Below are 14,703 nucleotides of genomic sequence, written 5' to 3'. Positions count from 1 at the left end.
TTTTTTTTTCAAATATATCTCTTCCTGATTTTTCACGATCTTTCTTTGGAGGTCTGTCATGGGGTCACTTGTATTTTGGGGGCAAAACTACCTCATCAAATATGTTATGTGGAATTATCCAGTCATCTTTGTGCGATAAAGAATAAATTGGAACATCATATGTTCTCAATACTATTTTTGGCTTGTACAGATCAAAGCAATATGATCACTTCTTAAAATTCTTGCTATTCAGGACTGAACAAGCATGTACACGTGGTATCTTGTCCAACTAAAATGCATGACAAGAATATTTTTTTTAGGCAAATAATAAAATGCTTCTCTTTGTCATCTACTGTATAGACATACTCTATGGCTAGTAAAACCTGAAATTTTTTTTAAAAAAATTAGTTAAAAAATAAAAATTCAGTTAGACATTTGTTTTTTCAAGTTCTGCATATGTATTTACGGATTTGCATATGTATTTTTTTGGTTCTGCATATGTATTTTTCAGTTCTGCATATGTATTTAGGTTTGTATATGTATTTTATGTAGAACTATACATATATCTTTCATAACACGTATGAAAATACATTTTCTACTGAAATCAAATACATACATACATACATATATATATATATATATATATATATATATATATATATATATATATAAATAATAATATACAATAATTATAGATGTATATGAGATAATTAAATGTATTTTGTCATATCGTCATACGTGTACACTCTACTTCGTTTTGGTAGAGAATTTCTTGAAATTTTTCAATAAGATCTGTAAATGAATTTCTTAAAATACAAATTTTAAAACAAAATACAATTACATTTAGTAAATATACAAATGCAACTACAACACAACATATAATTACAAATGCAACTACAACATACAACATACAATTAAACTCATAAAATACAAATGCCAAAATAAAATACAAATGCAACTACAATTCTGAGAAAACACACAAATCAAATAATCTGGTTTAAATAAACTCATAAGTTATCACTATGTTCATGAAAAAAATAATTACACTGTTTCAAATATATAAATACAATCTGAAAAAAGTTACAAAACTAGTAAACGCATACCTATCAAAATCACATTTTTTATCAAATATAAATTTAAGATCGAATAACGTTCAAATTGAGCGGATAATATATTTAGATCAATTTTTTAAAAATAGACATCGAGAAGAAAAATTTCTATGTTGAAAAAAATTATTTCGCATAAAACAATCGACTATTCTAAAATTGTTGAAATTCATATACGCTTACAAATTTTTGATTCAATAACTGTATTCGCAGTGTTTTTTTTTTTAAAACAAATTACAAGTTCATCAACTAATTCACACAAAATTTGTTGAAATTCAAATACAAACTTAAAAAAAAAAAATCAATACCTATACTTGCAGTGTTTTTCTTTTTAAAAATCAACTCCATATTCTTCAACCTGTTGTTGAAATTGATTTGAGTTGTTGATTATAAAAATTATCTTTTGAATTAAGTAGTTGTAAAATAACGACGAAGATTAAAAAGAGTCATTTAAGAAAAATGAATCTGTTGAATTAAATACATGGCATAATTTAAGGGACTGTTTATTCTTTATTTAACTCAACTGATTTGAGTTGAAAAAAAATAAACTGTTATTTCATTTGTACATGTATTTAAATAGCAAACATTATCTAAAATACAAAATACAACTTGCCATTATTTGTAATTATGAAACTGTGAAAGTTCTAATTATGAGTATAAGCATGCTACTTATGAAATTTTCCCCCAGAAAGGGGCAATGTTTATAAATTCCAACAGTTTAGTACCTAATTACATAAACTTTCCATTATTTTCATATTTATGTAAAATTTTGATCATTCACTGACGCAATATATAGCTAAGACTCGTGATACATCACTATCTGATATATAAGTACTGATACATAACTCTTATATATTAATATCACAGAAATACATTCAGATACATAAGTTTTGTGTATCAGTAGTACAAAAAATACTCTGATACATGTTTTTTGTCGATTTTCAACAAAACACATCTTTTTTATGTATCTACAACCTAATATTCAAGAGGATACATAACGTTTATACATTTAGTGGAGGGGGGTGTGATGTATCTTTTTGTCATTTTCTATCAGATCCATCATTCTTATGTATCTCTGAACTCTTTTAACAGATAGACTTCTTATGTATTTTCATTAACCCACAACTGAAAACTGGGTCTATGACGACATATGCAAAAGTGTTGCAATAGACAAGTAAATCGTAGCTATAGACGTATTGCGACGGTTAAGAAACCGTTTCATCAGGTCGTGTGGCGACAACTCTATTGTTATAGTTTTTGTAATGATTTTATTAACCGTTGCTATTGCTGGGCTATAGCAACGATTATAACAATCTTTACTGCAACACTTATTTGACATCAATTACAATGAAATAAACTGTTGCTAAATGATTTTATGCAACAATTATTATATCTACTGCAATAGTTAAATAAATGTATTACCAGTTAACTTGATACTGTTGCAATAATTTTGTTATTAATGCTATGATTTTTTGGTCACATATAAACTCTATAACGATGGTTTAAATGATCTAACACAACATTTTACAAGTTGTTGCCATAGAGTGTTATTCAACAGTTATTTGATCTATTTCAACAGTTAAAAGAAGTGTATTACTACAATTAACTTTATACTATTGCAACAATTTTATGATTAATGCTACGTTTTTTTGACACATAGAAATTCTATAGCGGCGATTTAAATGAGTTAACACAACATTTACAAAAGTTGTTGCAACAACTTTCTATAGCAACAGTTCTAAGTTGCTATTGCAACAACTTAATTTGCTACAGAAATATGTAGCCTTGTAATGATTAGTATTAATAAATACTAATAAACTCAAATACATGATAAAAGCTATAATAAGAATAACAAAACATTTATCAATGGTCATCTTTAAAATTGTACATCCAAAATAATAAGCCAGCCATAGCGATTAATATCCAAAAAAAGTAGAAAATCGATTAAGTTTCATTGTGCTATTATCGATATCAAAAATATCTTAGAACAAGTTACAAAAATCATCTAATATTTTCTTAACGATCTTCAATGTGCTCATCATTCGCTTCTTTATTTTCTCCACCTAGAAAAATCATGTCAATTATCTTTGACAATATGATTTTAGTTATCTTCATATATTATTTTACATGAGTACTTTAGTAATCCGTCAAAATATAAATAAATAGAGCCCAATACAAAGGTCATGGAAACTCACAACATCTATGAGATTATTATTAAAATAAGAGGGAGGAAGTTTCAAAGTATAGTACTCCCATGTGACTCATAATTTTTAAATATGTCTAACTAATTTTAGGTCCCACCTTAAGTCTGTTTATTAACTGATAACTATATTAGTTAGACTAAAGCATCAACCAAGTTATCTAAACTAACAATTTCCAGATTCAATAAACATGTTCTTCACAAAAGTCAAAGAACTACATTGAACATGTAGACGACAAGGTAAAAATCAGACTTTGACTCAAAACTCCACTAGTGATCCTTCTGATCACTGATTTTCCTTTTTTCTCTTTTCATGAAACAAAGAGAAAAGGCCAAGTCACTAAGCAATGGAAAATTCAAAGCTTTTTATCCAGCCAACTATCCATGCTTATGAAAATGTGGACCAGGTATTAAAAATAAATTAGTAGTCAATGTTATATTTTGCTAAAAGAAGTGAGCTTACTTAAAACTTATGATCATTAAACATAATAATCAATGAGCAAAAACATAGAGCTTGTGTACTAACCATGAGTTCTAAACCCAAAGTTATCATATTTCTGCTCAAGGAATATCGACAATGATTAGGCATCATTCTGGTATGACTTTTGCTTACAGATATGTATATCCATGGGTGCATTCACTTATCAGCTAGTTACTAGTAGTTCAAAGGATCCCCATAGAGTAAGTATACTGTATAACTATGTTATTTTCATTTGACACTAGCCCATCAACATAGATGAGTGATTAGACAACACAATCAATATTAACAACATAATTCCACTCATGAATAAATAGTACAAATGGACAAAAAAAGTAGAAATCACATTATAAGAACTGAGTATACCAAGAAGGCAATGTTATGGATAGCTAAAAAACTGAAAGAAGTTTCTTTATTCAAGAGAAACATGGTGAAAAAGTGGAATCCTATGGTAATCAGAAAATTATTCCAACTAGAACTCAAAATCATTTCAACTCATCATATCACTCCAACTTCCCTTTTTTACTATGGTTAATACATGATCAAATCAAACTAGAACCTAGTTTTTTTTACAAAATCTGGCTCCACTGCTGGATACTGTAAAAGATCCATACGATTTTAATGGGAAGTGCACATTGGTATTAATAAAATTAAAAAATGAAGCAGGGGTTGTTATAAACTACATATACTATAGCATGTATTGCAAATGTTAGTATTATACAACACCATTAGAAAACAAATAGCTAAGTGCAATGTAAAATATTGCTTCTTTCTGTACACATGTATTTTTTTTGATAATATAGATATGTATTCTTACAAGCACCAAAGACCTTTCTTTTTCTTTCAAAATCTAATAGAAAATGAGTTTATAACTATTATAGGAAGAACAAATTTAACAAATACTTGGCCTCCCCTATGTTAATCTACAAGAAAGCAACATTATGAAATTAGAAATTTGTCTACTAAAGCTAAAACATCAACAGAGATCAACTAAGACAAAACCTAATTGGAAACTGATGTTGTAATGCTGAAATATTAGCTTAAATCAACAAAACAAAAGATTTAATCTATAGCCTAATTGCAATACCACACCCCTTCCTCTCTCTCAAGGTCGTCCCTTTTTCAACAATATAACATTTTCATCAAATTCCTTCAGTGTAAAAACAAAAAGAATAGTTTTCACAAATCACAATAAGGACTGTCATAACTATTTAGACTATAAAGATAGCTCAATCAAAGGTGGGTCCTTTAGAGCATAAACTTGTTAATATAGTACATTATTAGAAATAGAAAACACTCAAGTAAAATTGTCAAAGGAGTAAAGTACTTATTAAAGTGTAAAGAAGCAGATTACCACGGTGCTCGGAGAAAACAAGAACAACTAGAAGCAGACTACAAAGAGCTAAACACTCCGTTATTCAAATTATATTTCTGGAATGGGAACACTTGCCCAATGACATAAATATGACTTGTATTAAATATGTCATGGTTATCTAAATAAGAAAATGCAAGAATCAGAATGATAGCAGATCAGGGTTAAGGCATTGAAGTCTTGTGATGATGTTAATTGCAATTTGTTGTTGCATTGTACCTTTTTTTTCTTGATTTTTTCTAGCATCTTTGTTTTATTCTCTCTTCTATTTTCTTCATTTTTATTGCAGTAGATCATCCGTAGATGATGCAGGATCTCCCAATTTCTCTTTCAATGTTGTCTTGGTAACTCCACGTCCATATAATCTTACACGACCTGGATGCTCAGGCCCTATGACTGATGCAAAAACATCAACTGACTCAGTATCATCTTCTCTTGCTTGATTTTGTATTTTCTTCTTTCAGCCTATAGATAAAAGATAAGAGAAAAAATTTAATTAAATATAACTGAGTTAATAATAAAAAGCAAATAAATTATCTCGACAAACATTAATTAAAAATGTCATATAATTTTGCAAATTATATCTCCATATGATTCTTTATAGATTTGATTAGGTTTTCTTGATCGTGTGGCCACAAAAATGTCCTTGCGTGACACAACCCAGTAACTTCTTTTTTATTTTCCTGGTTATATGAAACTTGATGTAATAATCTTTTCGAGTAAGAAAATGATTTCATATTTAATTAAAAATTAGAGAAAATATCAAACCACGCGTATTAATACAAAACTTCTCTTGCCAACGGTGTGAAGATACCTCAACTTTTTTCGATTCTCCGTATTAGTACGAGGTATTTTTTGCAATATTATTCATCATATATATATAAAAAACACCAATTAAGCTACTATCCAGCAAGAAGGAACAGCGACAATGACTCTCTAAATATGGCAAAAAATATAATTTTTCTGAAAAACAGTAAACTATAGTGACATTTATATCTTACTTGAGCTTCATCGAAGTTCTAATAATCAAGGAGAACCTTAAATTCAACTTCTAAAACATAATTAGGCCTTTTTTGCATTCAAATTTTGTTGTTGGGATAATGTTTATAATGCCGACACTTCAACCGACACTTATAGATTCTCCAAGCATCTTGAATTGTTTTTAAGACCCATTTTTGCTCGACATTATGAATAACATATTTCTCCTAAAAGTTGATTCAATATGGTTAGTATAAAAAATACAAAATATCTTCAACTAGAATTTAAAAATTAAAACTTCAAACCTTGATGTATTTTCACATGTCTTTTTTTGTGTTCATAATCTTTCAAGTCTTAACAGTTAGAGGGCAAAAAGTCAAATTTCGTGCAAGTGTGTCAAAAAAGTTACTCAGCTCTTATACAACCCTTATAGTAAGACTAATTGGCTGGTTGTGCTCTTTAACACAATCAATTTACATTCAGTCCTTCCATGTACACTTTGCATTTGTGTTCTGCCTCTTTTTTCTTTTCAGCAGAAGGACATACAATAATTATGAAATAAAGAAAATCAACAATTCATTAATATTAGTTTGATATTTGAATGAAATGTATATATTATTGCCTTGATCTATGGATTGTTCATTTATGTCATGAGTGATAGCATCTAGTAACACTTCTTGCCCATTTTTGGGTACTGCTTGTGCTGCAGAAGAGGTAGAATACAATGTGTTTTGCAGCCCATTTTTTGGAATTACTTTTGTTGCTGAAGAGATAGAATTTTGTAATAGTTGTTTCCCTTTTTTGGATTTGTTTCTTTTGCAGTGACTATTGCTGACCATTTTGTGGATTTGCTTGTGTTGTAGAAGAGGTAGAATGCAGTGGCATTTTTAACACTTATTTTTATACTTCTTGTGCTATAGGAGAGGTAGAATCAAGAAGTAATTTTTGCACTTGGTTTTGTACTTCTTGTGCTACAGGAGAGAAAGAATTCGATGGCACTTGCTTCGCCTGTTCTAGTAGTTCTTGTACAAGATGAGGAGTAGAATACAATGACACTTGCTGCACTTGTTCTCGTAATTGAGAATCTTCTGATGGACATTGTTGTTTTTAGTATTTTGAACATGTAGTCTAAATAGTTTATTTGATTTCTTGCAGTGAATTCTTTAACGTTGTAAGTGATCCAACAAAAATATATCTTGAGCTTGTAAGTTTTTTATTTTTCGCTGGATGTCTTTCTTGATTCATGACTATTCAAAACTCTGTCAACTTAAACAAAACAGATGTTAATCCAAATAAAATAAATGTTAGTCAAAATACACCAATTATGACTGAAGTTTTTCTCTTGTTAGTACAAAATTCAAACATCACATTTGAAGTTCACCTAAATCATATCTAATTTTAAAATATTATCTATTGAAGTAAAGACTTCGCATAGTAAGATTGTTCAATGTTCTCATAGTTATGTACATGACAAGTATTTAGGATCAGAGCGACCAAATTAAATGCCCTGCAATTTTAACTATACTGGTTAGTTCATTTCAAGTCTATGGGGTGGTGGTCACTTAGACCAGAAAACCTTGATTTTTATTTGGAACTCAACAATATTTTGAAGTGCAATCCTATAGTTTACTAGTACTAATTTCTAATTAGATCATGATTTAACTACTTGATTGAGTAAAATAAGCTACTCAACTTTACTTCTTAACAGAAGTGGCAAATATATTAGTGCTAGCAATAGTACACACTTTTAGGATTTGCACTGTACCCGCATGCTAAACTGAGATAGAATTTTAAATTAGTTAAGAAATAACTGTGGCTTCAGAGTTCAAAAATTCTAGTAGTAAAACTAATTCTACAATAGGGATCTATTTTTAATCCATAATTCAAAATGAAATAACAATAAATGTTATCGAGCTAAAAACATAATGGTTCTGTGACTTTGCTTACATTTCATCATACAAGATCCTAGACTAATCTTTGTCCACCATTTCATGACATAATAACTATCAACGTAGAGAGGTCAAAATTTGAAGCTTGTAAGTTGTGATTTTGTTAAGTGACTAGATTCTAAATTACAGTAATAATTTACACATATTTGATGAATTTGTAAGACAAATACAGAGTTAGAACCAAAGATACTATAAACCAACTTCAGATCTCAAGGAAAATGAAACCATCGTAATATTCTTAATTAATATTTGTTTGTCATTTCAGCCGAATTATAGAAGTTGGATGGTTCTCTTCTATCTAGCTTCTATGTTTTTCACACCAATCACAAGCAGAAATTCAAAAAAATCACCTTGAATAAACTGATATTATTCTAATTATATTCCTACTCCTTAGCAACACAACAACAACATATAAAGCGTAATCCCACGAGCTAATATCTTAGCTCTTCTTTAGCAACACAAAGTACCAAAATTAAAAGAGGAATTAGGGGAAAAAATAAGATAAGGTGGAAATAGATAGCTACAGTTAAGCAGAAACACACCTCTAAGCATTCTTTAATACACTTTTGCACAAAAATGTTAACACAACAACTTGTAAAATCCTCAGATGACATTGTTACCTAAGTTATTAAATATACTGTCAACTTTCAGGTAAACAAGTAACACTTAATAGTCCATTGAATTTTTTGTTGTGGTGTTGGGTGAAGATTTAAAATTTAACCACTGTATGACTTGTTTCTGCTCCAGGTATGATTAATTCTAACTCGATTGAAAGAATCTCAAAAGTGCATGATCAGTACTTGAAGTTTGTCACGCTTGAGAATAATTTTTTCTCACTTGCCTACAAAAATTGTTATATTCAACTGAATGATCTTTCTATCAGTGATAAAGAAATTGAAGAGATCATTGAAAAGATTGTTAGTGGCTTATTTTATGTGTTGGCTACTCTTGCTGTTAGCATCTATTAGCTAAAAATAATTTATTCTCTGAGGGTGTGAATTTCACTAGATCATTTTAGAGGTTAATTTTATGTTTATTTTATAGAAACTTTGAGTTGTCAGTATCTATACAACATGATTTAAGGTATAGGCCACTTGAGTTTTCAGAGGTTGTTGTGGAGATAGAAACTTAATTGAATAAGTATAATAAAGATGTTGAGGAGGTAAATAAATGGACTAGTGAGAACTTAGGGGACTGAGTTTGATAGGACTAATTTGGTTGGCAATATCAAGCTTTTAATGAATGCTGTAAATTATAGAGAGAAAGCAAATCGCTGATAAGTACACCAATATTGGATACTAGGATAGGATACAAATAATGTCACTAGGTTGTATTAGTTTCTCATTGATAAGCACACCAATGCACTCTAGGTTGTATCCGTTTCTTAAGGATACAAATAATGTTACTGAGATATACACAGTCACTTATAATCGTGCAATACATACCTTGTGTGCTCTGCAAATATATCAATAGTGAAGTTACTAGTCTCTTTTCCACTAGCTTTGTCCAAATTAGAATACTGAAAAACTTGTAAATTTGAAGCAACTTAAAATAAGATTCTAAGTAAAAATGAAAAATAATTAACTAGAAATAAACAAGAATAATCATAAAATTCTTTTAAAAGGATATTTATCACTCATTAGAAAAAAATTTACAATAGTAAGAAAATTCAACATTTCTCCTTTAATCATTTGCCTCCATCCAATCCCAATCAGTATCATCAATCTCATCCTCCTCATCCAATATTTCTATAGTTGTATCTTGTAATGCTTGTTCATTAGAAGGTATATCAACAACATTAACGGGTACATCTTTTCTTGACTATCTTATGTCTTCATTGTACAATCTATTTGAGGAACCAATTTCATTATTAGGCTTTCTCCAAAATGTTTCTCTAATATTTTGAGAATTCTCTTCCACTAAATCATACAAATTAATAGGAACTTTATTCCTTGAATAGTAAACCCCATTTTCAACTGGATCCTCCACATAGAAAACTTGATGAACTTACGATGCCAATACAAAAGGGTCATCTGTACTGCATAATATATTAAAGTGTACACGAGTTAATCCATATTCATCTACTTCATTATGAAACCAATCATATCTAAATAAAACATCCATAATAATCAATCTAAGTGATATCGTGAATAACTCCATAATAGATAACTTCTCCATCAATGGAATTTTGGTCTCTATCACTAGCAAAACTATCAGTTGTTGCTGATAAAATCACTCCACTATTTTGAGTCTTGCATGGGGCATCCCGAGCTTTAGTATAAAATCAGTATCCATTAACCCAATATGCAGTATATCTCTTGGCCACTCAATTAGGGCCTTTAGCCAGCCTTAGTAAATAATCAGGCAATTCAGCATTTTTAACTTTCTCTTCAAATCAATTGCTAAATTCCTGACTATGATTCCTTGCTCTTGACCAAACGCTCGATCTAGTATCATTGGACATTAAATTCTTATGTTTCCTGCAATCATGATATTTTGAATTTAATCATAAGGCCTTTATAAATGATGCTAAATGTACGTTATTTATCATAACAAATTAAATGATATTTAAAATATAATTAATTGTTCTATAATTTATCTTACCCAATAAACCTTTTCACTTGCTCATCTACGGTATTTAATAGGACATACCGATGTGTTTCATAACGTAACTGTGAATCCATAAAAAAAAGTGAAATTTTTTCTTTTCTCACGTTCAATCAGATGGGCTATCTTAGGGAATATAGGTGACATATTCTGAATGAATTCATCATACTCAGCTTGATCCTCAGATTCGTACCTACTGAATCTTGTCTTCACACCATCATCCAGGTATCTTAAACAAAATATCAAATATTCTTCTGCCAAAAACCCCTCTGATATTGATGCTTTGGGGCAAGATCGATTACGAACAAATGCCTTCAACTTACATAATTTTCTCTCAATGGGATACATCGAACGATAATGAGTTGGACCCCCAAGCTTAATTTCATTCACTAATGAATAGTCAAATGCACCATTATATCAAAATATGTAGGACAATTTTTTTTTTCAAATTCACAATTCATTTCAACAATTTCAGACTCCAATTTTTCAAGATCACTCCTTTTATCACCTTACCACAGATCGCTTGAAAAAAATTACCCAACCTAATCAAGGACAATGAAACATTCTTGAGCAACACTTTTCTAACATCAACCTAGAGCAGATAATGCAACATAATATGAGCATTATGACTCTTGTACCCAGATGTTTTCATCCCATTTACATGCACACAGTCTAATATATTTGAAGCACACCCTTTTGATAATTTAAAATTTTTTATGAAGCTGCAAAATTATTTTTTTATTCTGGTTCATAAAGAAATTAGATTCAGCTACACTTACACATCTAGTATCATCTTCTTTTGGTTGTAGCTCTTTTCATATTCCCATTTCTTGTAAGTCATAGCGAGAATTTACATGATCCTTTGACTTCCCCTCTATCTTCAATAATGCCCTGAGCGAACTATCACATATATTCTTTTCTATATGTATAGGATCAAGATTGTGCCTTAATTTGTTATGTGGCCAATATGACAATTCAAAAAATGAATATTTTCTTCCACGAGCCCTGATTATCTCGAGAATTTTTTTTTTCCCTTTCCAAAAGTATGGTTGAAATCCTACATCTTTTTAAATACTTGTATACCTGACAAAGGTGTAAGGGCATATCTATGCTTCTCTTTACCATCAAATGACTTCTTATCTTTTCGAAAAGGATTATTAGGAGGCAAAAATCTATGATGACTCAAGTAACACATCTTACGACTATGTTTGAGATACTGAGAGTATATTTCATAATTACAAGTGGGGCATGTCAATTTTCTCTTAGTGCTCCATCCAGAAAGCATTGCTAATGCTGAAAAATCACTAACTGTTCATAATAAGGCTGCCCGCATTCGGAATGTTTGGATGGTTTCAGCATCATATGTTTCTATTCCATGTTCCCACAGTTCATTCAATTCTTTAATTAATGGTTGAAGGTATACATCTATATCATTTTTAGGAGATGATGGACCTGGAATGATCATTGACAAGATAAGATACTTTGACTTAATGAAAATCCATGGTAATAAATTATAGTTCATCAACATAACTGGCCACGTGCTATGAGAAATACTCATGGTTCGAAATGGGTTGAAACTATCACTTCCGAAACCAAGCTTGATTTTACGAGGATCTCTTGAGAAGTCTGGGTACAAACTATCAAAATTTTTTCATGCTTCTCCATCAGTAGGATGCCTTATATTTCCATCTTTAGGTTATTCAGTAGTATGCCATCTTATTGCAGCAGCTATTTTAAGATACATGAATATCCTTTGAAGTCTAGGCTTTAAGGGAAAGTACCTTAAAATCTTTGCAGTAATTTCTGAACTTGCATTAGCTGAGGCATTAGCAATACTTTTTCATCTATAAAACTCACAGACAATGCAATTATCTATGTTCTCATTTTTCTTCCAAAACAACATGCAATTGTTAGGGCAAGCATGTATTTTTCATAATGAAGACCCAAATCTGTTATCACCTTTCTAGCTTTGTTGAAAGACTCTGGCAACTGAGCAAAGGGAAATGCCTCTTTAAAAAAATCTAGAAAGTCAGAAAAGGCTAATTACTCAATCCATACAAGGATTTAAACAAGTACAACCGAATGGTGAAACTTAGATTAGAGAATTTTTCACACCTCGAATATAATTGTTGCTTCCCTTCCTCCAATAGTTTAAAAAAATTCTTTGCATCTTCGGGTAATACCTCTCCCATTCCTTCATACCCTAACTCAGCATTAACATTTCTAAATTTATCATGAAGTAGTCCATCAATATCATCATAAAAATTAGAACATTTATCATTGTTGATTTAGTGATGTATCCCTTCTCCATGAAAAATTCATTTGGTGAAAAAGTCAACAAATCATTCATTATATATGTGATCTTCAACCACTTCTCTATAATGTCAATAATGATTTATGCACTTTCCACAAGGGCATAATATTTCATTTCCTTTAGAGGCTCGTTCAGAGGCCTTATCAAGAAAATATTTAACTCCACGTTCATACTTATCTGACCATCTATGGTAGTTTATCCAACTTCTATCATCATTATCCATTAAAATCCTATTAACATAAGCAAAGCACAAATATTGAGATTCACATAGATGAATAGTTAAAATTTGAAGTCATTATTTAGATCGCTTTAGCAATATGTGACCAAAAATAAAGAAAAGATTCATACATATTCAATGAAGTCAAAATTTACATCTCTTTACCAACATAATACTGTAATGAAAATATACTACTTTACTAAATTACAAGTCCTAAATTTCATGCCAAAATCAGAGTACCTATAGAGCACAGAGTGATTTAGGTAAGTACAAAGTAGTTCAAAGTCATGCTGCTGGAATCTACAAATAGGTGCAACATATGTAACTTATTTGAGATACACAATTGGTATATTGAACTAAAATAATAAAAGGATTAGCAAATGAATAAGAATCAATGAAAAGTTCAAGGTGACCTTTTATTAAGACATCCAAAATACAATAGGATCAAAGAATGCATCAAAATAAGAGAAATCTAAATAAAAAAATAGATCATACCACAAAAATATCCAGCTACGGATTCCCTCCTTGTCGATTTCTTCCTCAACTCAAAACTGGACTAACTCACAATGCCTACCAACAATGGGGTAAATGATCATAAGACTATCAAGAAGACTATGCTTCTTATTAAGACAACATGTAACAGAAATCAGTCAAGTCAAAACCAAATACAAAAGTAAAGAGGATATAGCAAATAATAGAAAAAAACTATTACATAGCATCCAGAAAATAAAGAACTGGATAATATTTAAATAATGCGATAATCGAAATATAGAAACTGCGAGAATAATGCTACTAATACGAGTATAAATAGAGAAACAGATATGGTGCATCAAACTACCACCAAGCCTATCTTGCATGACAACGAGACGACAAAACTTAACTACTTACTATCATTCAATCCTATCCCACGATCTTCATAACCTTTTATCTAAAGTCATCATCTCGATAAGCTCAATATCCATCATATCCCACAAAAGCTTATTAATAGAGAAAAATGGTATTATTTTGTTAAATAATTGACAGAAAAATGAAACAATATAGGATAATAATGACCCATCCAAACAAACTTCAAGACAAAGGCCAAGCTGTTAGTGTTGAGCGAGCTATAGCTAATCCAGTTCATAAAAAAGGGACAATGGCTATTATTTTTTACATGAACTGATAAAAAGTTCACTATCCACATTTTTACATAAATTGCCTCAAAAGTCTAATATATGATTACTCCTTAATACTAACCACCGAAAAATCTATAGATGACACTAGAAATAAAACTCTCAAAACACCTTCTCTAGAGAGAATGGTACCCAGTAAATCAAAAACTCTCCTTGAACCTCTCTTTAAACTCTACTGGACATATCATTGGCTACCATTATTATTTGAAAAGGTAACAGTTGTTGTATGTAACCCAAAAGTGTATACTTGAAATCACTTTCCAAATCACTGGTACACCAGAGGTGCAAACCACTGGTTTTTATCTTGGTCCAGACTTGTAACTTAACTATC

This window comes from Capsicum annuum, chromosome 2 (genome assembly GCF_002878395.1).
Source record: "Capsicum annuum cultivar UCD-10X-F1 chromosome 2, UCD10Xv1.1, whole genome shotgun sequence".
NCBI classification, from domain to species: Eukaryota; Viridiplantae; Streptophyta; class Magnoliopsida; order Solanales; family Solanaceae; genus Capsicum; species Capsicum annuum.
This window is presented reverse-complemented; position numbering follows the sequence as displayed.